Genomic DNA, 7152 nt, shown 5'->3' on the forward strand with positions numbered 1-7152 from the left:
GAAGTATTCCTGCTTTGACTTGCATAGACAGTTCCTGGATCCTGACCATCAGTTCAGAAAAGACAAGAAGAACTTTACCAAAGGTAAAGTTGTCAAAAACTTGGCACCACCTGCGTTGACAGGCCAACAGATCCTGGATCAGTTAAACGCCCTCGGGCCAAATCCAGAGCATCCAGGGTATTTCAAGGGGTATAATTCAAAACACACTTGGACTCACAAGCCATAATTCTGGGATCTGCCTTACTTCAAAGACATCCTTCTTCCACACAATATCGACATGATGCACACTGAAAAGAATATCAGAGAGGCTATTTTTGGTACATTGTTTGACATAGATGGGAAGACAAAGGATAATACTAAGGCTAGAGTCGATCAAGAGACACAATGTCATAGACCATTACAAAACATGCGAGAAGGCAAAGGAAAGCAGAAGTGGTCGAAGCCAAAGGCCTGGTTCAATCTTGGAAGGCCAGCTATGAGGGAGATTATCTTGTGGGTCAAAATGCACTTGATGTTCCCCGATGGGTATACAGCGAATCTAAAGAGGGGAGAGAGTCTTGAAAAAATAAAAATCTCTGGTCTCAAGAGTCATGATTGGCACATATGGCTAGAGCGGGTAATGTCAGTGATGTTACTTGGCTTTATTCCTGAGGATGAATGGCTAGCACTGGCGGAGCTGAGCTATTTCTTCCATGTTCTTTGTGCGAAGGAATTGTCGCCTGGCGTGGTAGAAGACATGGAGGAGTTTGCACCGGAGTTGTTGTGCAAGTTAGAGAACATATTTCCACCGGGCTTCTTTAATCCAATGGAACATTTGATTTTACATCTACCGACCGAGGCAAGATTGGGTGGGCCCGTGCAAGATCGTTGGTGCTATGCAACTGAGAGGATGCAGAAGACCCTTCGAGCTAAATGTAAAAATAAGCGTAGAATTGAAGCATCGATGGCTGAGGCATTCATTACTGAGGAGGTGGCAAACTTTGTGACAGCACACTACGAAGCCAAAAATAATTATTTGCATAATCCGAAGCCTCGGCACAATGATCCAGATCCTAAAAAAGATAGGTCCAACCTCAGCCTATTCAAAGGGATGCTCGCACCAGCCGGTGCTTCGAAACGCATAACGTTGGATGTCGAAGAATGGAAGAACATTTTGTTGTATATCTTCAACAACCTAACAGAAGTGCAGCCGTACACCGAGTGAGTTCTCGGCACATTTTGCCGTAACTTCTAATTCCTTTGAACTGCTCTTATTCCCGGATATTTCAAACAGCCGTTACGTCGCCAAATTCTAGGATGGAGCGGTGATCGAAAATGATTCCGTCGAAGAGTATGAGCTTCTGTCAAAGACAGGAGGCGGCTATCCCGGTTTCATCTCTTGGTTCCAACAACCGGTAATTATCAATAATGGATCATTTCATTTCTTGGTCTAACTTGCGGCTAATGCAACAATCGTTTCGTATTAAACTTGTAGGCTAATTAAGAGTCTATGGACGCCGAATTGGGACAAGTCGCTTATGGTTTTGACTATAAGATCCGTCCATTTGAGAAATACAACATCAACCGAGCAAAGAGCTATCTTTCGTACCTTTGGCAAAGAGCTATCTATGCCCGACCGGAAATCTACAAATTGTGGTGTCTCTGCTATCGGCGAAGGTGTTATCGAGTATTATGGAAGAGTTGAAGCAATTTATGAACTTCAAGTCTATGGTGAAAACCCACCAAACGTCGTAGTCTTCAAATGTTATTGGTTCCAGCCAAAGGAGACTAGAAGGACTCTTGAACATATAGGACTAGTCGAAATCAATCCAAACACCCATTTAGATGTTCCCGATGTCTATATCATGGATCAACAGGCGAGCCAAGTTTTCTATCTACCGTGGGCATGCCAAACGGATAATTATCTGGAAGGTTGGTATGTTGTTTATGAAGTGCCGCCACATGTCAGACCACCTCTCCCAAAGAACAGGATTATGAACCTCACATTAACCCAGACACATGTGATGGAGAATTCTTCCAAGAAACACGTCTTTCCAAGAATCTTTTCAAGAACCGCCGTGCTTCACCCAAGAACATGGAAGTAGACAGCGACAATGAATCCGACCCCACCCCTGAGCCGGAACCAGAAGACTTTGAACTCATAGACGTTACTGATGCGGATGACCTGTCAATGCTTCAACGATTAAAGAAATGCCTTTCACAACTTCACGCCGTTGAACCCGACGAGCTCGTCATTCATGAAGACATGCGTGATAGTGATGATGATGATGCATTTATTAATGATGATTATTAGTTTGTAAGATTCAGAACTTAAATTATATATATATTAATCTTTATTATTCATGTACATATTATTATTCATGTCGGTAATTCAATTTTTTCATGTTGTACTAATTTCTTTTAATCTTTACCATGGCAGGTCACCAGGTGTTGAAAGATGGTGGGCACTGGTCCAGAGCTCTCGACGGGTTCTTCCCAGCCGCCCCGCACGAGGGGTGGTACTTCCCTTCCACCCCTATCTCTCCGTAGAGCCTTGACAGACAGCCTGTCGACACCACCCGTGGGTTCTTCTTCATCGGCGACATTGCCAACTAGGAGAGGTGTTGGTCGGGTAGGGAAGAAGGGGAAGGGTAAAGGGAGAGTTGGTGGCCGCGGAAGATCCAGGAGGACTGTTGAGCCATCCTCACCACCACCACCAGCTCATTCACCCGAGCATAGGACTACTATGGTCGACCCGTTTGCGGAGGAGGCTACGGGGACCCGGTCCAGGAGCCTTGTGTTGACGGGCATTCGTCCCATGAGACTCTAGTCCAGGATCAGCCTCGGGTCGAGGTGCATTCGGCCCATGAGAATACGGTTCCGGAGGCTTCACCCGACGTGGAGAGGCCCGGATGGGATACCTGCCCGGATCGGACCGAGTTGCTGGATTGGACCGAGGGTCCGGGTGGCTTAGGGGGCGGGGATGGCGGTGACGAGTTTACGGATAGTGAGGGCAATGTGCAGGTGGACGGGGCCACTGTATACAAGCATGGTAGTACACGTCTCCCGGTCGTGCCAGCTACCCGCGAGCAGAGGCCGGTGATTAAACCTGAAGGAGATAGGTAAGCACGTTTACTCTTTTTTTAGCTTTTTCCTTCAAGTTTGTTCAAATATCTAATGCGTTGACCTTATCATACTGCAGGTGATGGGCACACCCTCGTGGAGTCCGCAGGCCGAACTCCGTCCTTGGTTGGCTTTGCCGGACAAATTTCCCGGGGTTTGTCACGTTGCCTGGTGAGGATCAGGTTCCTACACTAGGATTTTCCTGGGAGCACTACCAGGCTCTGCAGGCCCCGCCGGAGGAGATTATAGATGGTGTCTTGTGCCACACGAGGGCTGAGATGGTGATCAAGAGCTTTTGGGTAAATTATCCTTTTACACAATCTAAAATTAACAATATAGCTAATTATTGTACTAATCGGTCTTTTCACGTTTGATTGCAGACCTTCTATAGGTGTGAGGATGGATATGAGGAGGAGGCATCCAAGGTTCTCGAGGCCGAGTGTAGGCAGTTACTACAAAACTTACGCCACGAGGCTCGGCCGCAGGCTATTCGAGACTACTACGCCACGCGTGGTATTAAGAAGCAGAAGAAGGATTGCTGCGGAAAGTTTCTGAAGAAGGAGCAATACATGAAGGTAATTACCTATTCTTCAGTCTTTCTACATAGTTTTCTTGATTTCATTCATAGGCGTAGCGCTCAAAATTCTTTCTAATAACTTAGAGGTGCCCCCGAGATGGTGTGCAGATAAGATGGATTGTTGGGAGGAGTTGGTTGATGAGTGGTGTACAAGCAGCTGGCGAGCCGTCCACGAGAATGCGAAGGATTGGCGTAGCCAAATGGTTGGTGTGCCACACCATCAAGGCAGCGCCAACTTACTTCAGTTCGGACGAAACTGGGTATGTGATTTGCTTCATGATTCATGCAATTCATTCTTCATGCTAATATTTTGTTCCTCTCTTTTAGGCGCATCAAAATAAGACAAAGATGCCACACTTGTACGACCTTTATGGCATGGCCCATACTGCCTCGTACAAGAAGGCGAAGGCATTCTCTGAGTCTGACCTAGATGATCCAAATAAATTCACCAACATATCATCCCACCACAAGCTTGTGACATACAGGGACACGGGGAAGGCTACGAAAGGGGATGACTTTAACCCTAGCCAGGAACCATTGGATCCACGGGTGGTGATAATATCTGGTGGCGGGAGGCCCCATGGCTCGATAGCCATTGGAGATGGGATAATACGTTGTCCACTCGCTCTCCCGGAGATCAAGGCACGCCAGTCGAGCAGCTGTCCTGAGATAACGCGTCATCTACGGCCAGTCGATCTTGCCATCGAGGTTAGTTGTACGGACTAAGAAAACTTTCATCCATTTCATTATGTGTGTCACCATAGATCATTACTGTGGTAACGAGAAATGGTGTTTCAGGTTGCTCTTCAGAAAGAGAGATTGACAAACCAGGCTGCTCTTGAGAAAGAGAGATTGGCAAACCAGGGTGCTCTTGAAAAAGAGAGATTGCCTTCAGAAAGAGAGATTGACAAACCATGCTGCTCTTCAGGCTGCTCTTGATGAGAGGGACCAAACCACGACACGATTGATTGAGGAGGAGAGGGCCCGGAATGAGGCGGGTCAACGGGCCCTGTACGAGCTTTTTGTGGTAAGTTTTTTTTTACATTAGCCAAATCATGTGTATAATGTCTGTTTCATTACTAACTAATACGACCCACTCCTCGGGGTCTCAACGCGAAGAGTGGTCAAGTCCCTCAGTATTAATAATTGAGTGTCATCATGCTAACTGAGACATTGCAAAATGTCTATTCTACAGAATAACTCCCGAGCGGCATCGCACGACCCTTCTCGAGGTGTTTCTCCTCCTTGATGACCACTACGGTAAGTTTCTCTTCTCCTCTTTCATATTCTGCTTGCCTTAATTTCCCCAACAATGACATAATTAGCCCATTTAGCTCGAAAAAGACATTATAAGCTCAAAATGGCATAAGAACCTTGGTTAGCTCATTAATATTATATACTTAGCTTGTTTTCCTCTAAAATGGGATAATTAGCCCATTTAGCTCCAAAAAGACATAGTTAGCTAATTTAGCTCCAAGAAGAGGAGAAGAGGAGAAATGAAAAGGAAGAACAAAAAGAAGAAGAGAAAGAGAAGACAAGGAGAAGGAGAAGGAGGAGGAGAAGAAGAAGAAGAGAAGAAGGAGAAGCAGGAGGAGGAGGAGGAGAAGGAGGAGAAGTCCAAGGACCTTCGAGTCCTTCTCCTCCTCCCCCTCCTTCTCCTCCTTCTTTATTTCTTCTTCTACTCCTCCTCCTCCTCTTTCTTCTCCTCTTTCATATTCTCCTTGCCTTAATTTCCCCAACAATGACATAATTAGCCCATTTAGTTCCAAAATGCCATAATAACCTCAAAATGGCATAAGCACCTTGGTTAGCTCATTAATATTATATACTTAGCTTGTTTTCCTCTAAAGTGGGATAATTATCCCATTTAGCTCCAAAAAGACATAATTAGCTAATTTAGCTCCAAGAAGAGGAGAAGAGGAGAAGAAATAGGAAAAATGAAAAGAAAGAAGAAGAAGAAGAAGAGAAGAAGGAGAAGGAGGAGGAGGAGGAAGAGGAGGAGAAGGAGGAGAAGGCCAAGGACCTTCTAGTCCTTCTCCTCCTCCTCCTCCCCCTCCTTCTTCTTCTTTATTTATTCTTCTTCTTCTCCTCCTCCTCTTCCTTCTCCTATTTCATATTCTCCTTGCCTTAATTTCCCCAACAATGACAAAATTAGCCAATTTAGCTCCAAAAAGACATTATAAGATCAAAATGGCATAAGAACCTTGGTTAGCTCATTAATATTCTATACTTAGCTTGTTTTCCTCTATAATGATATAATTAGCCCATTTAGCTCCAAAAAGACATAGTTAGCTAATTTAGCTCCAAGAAGAGGAGAAGAGGATAAATGAAAAGGAACAAAAAAAAGAAGAAGAGAAAGAGAAGAGAAGGAGAAGGAGAAGAAGGAGGAGGAGAAGAAGAAGAGAAGAAGGAGAAGGAGGAGAAGGAGCCCTCCTTATTCTCCTTCTTCTCCTCTTATTCTTCAATTTAGCTTATTTTCCCCAACAAAGACATACTTAGCCAATTATCATCCAAAACGACATAATTAGCTTAGTTAGGTAAAAACATCATAAGAACCTTGTATAGCTCAATAAAATTACTAATTGAGCTCCTAAAAGACATAATAATCTCAAAATGGCATAAGAACCTTGGTTAGCTCACTAATATTATATACTTAGCTTGTTTTCCTCTAGAATGACATAATTAGCCCATTTAGCTGCAAAAAGACATAGTTAGCTAATTTAGCTCCAAGAAGAGGAGAAGAGGAGAAATGAAAAGAAGGAAGAAGAAGAAGAAGAAGAAGAAGAGAAGGAGAAGGAGAAGGAGAAGAAGAAGAAGGAGGAGGAGAAGAAGAGAAGAAGAAGGAGAAGGAGGAGAAGAAGGAGAAGGAGCCCTCCTTCTTCTCCTTCTTCTTCTCTCCTCCTTATTCTCCTCCTTCTTCTCCTTCTTCTTGTCTCCTTCTTTTTTCTTCTTCTCCTCCTCCTTCTCCTTCTCCTTCCCCTCCTCCTCCTCCTTGTTTTTCTTCTCCTTGTTCTCTTCTTGCTTCTTCTCTTTCTTCTTCAATTTAGCTTATTTTTCATATATATGTTGTTGTTGTTCTTTCTCTAACTTTCTTATTCCCATTTTGCAGATTGGATGTACTACATGCATGGAAGCTGGCGTTGATGGAGTGCTTTAGTTCTAGTTTTCATTTGAGTGGATGAACAATGTGGAATTATATGTATATGTATATTTGGATGAACAATATATGTGCAACTATATGTATATGTGTTGTGACCTATATATGTGCTATGAATATGGATGAAACTTTGTGCTATGAATATGTGTTGTGACCTATATATGTGCTATGAATTATATGTGCTATGTATATTTATATGTGTTGTGACCTATAGATGTGCTATGTATATGTATATGTGCTGTGAAAGAAACAAAAAAAACAAAACTGTGACAATATGGGCACTTTGCCGTCTGCCAGCAGATGGCAAAGGCCTTTG

Source organism: Hordeum vulgare, chromosome 4H (genome assembly GCF_904849725.1).
Source record: "Hordeum vulgare subsp. vulgare chromosome 4H, MorexV3_pseudomolecules_assembly, whole genome shotgun sequence".
In the NCBI taxonomy this organism is placed as follows: Eukaryota; Viridiplantae; Streptophyta; class Magnoliopsida; order Poales; family Poaceae; genus Hordeum; species Hordeum vulgare.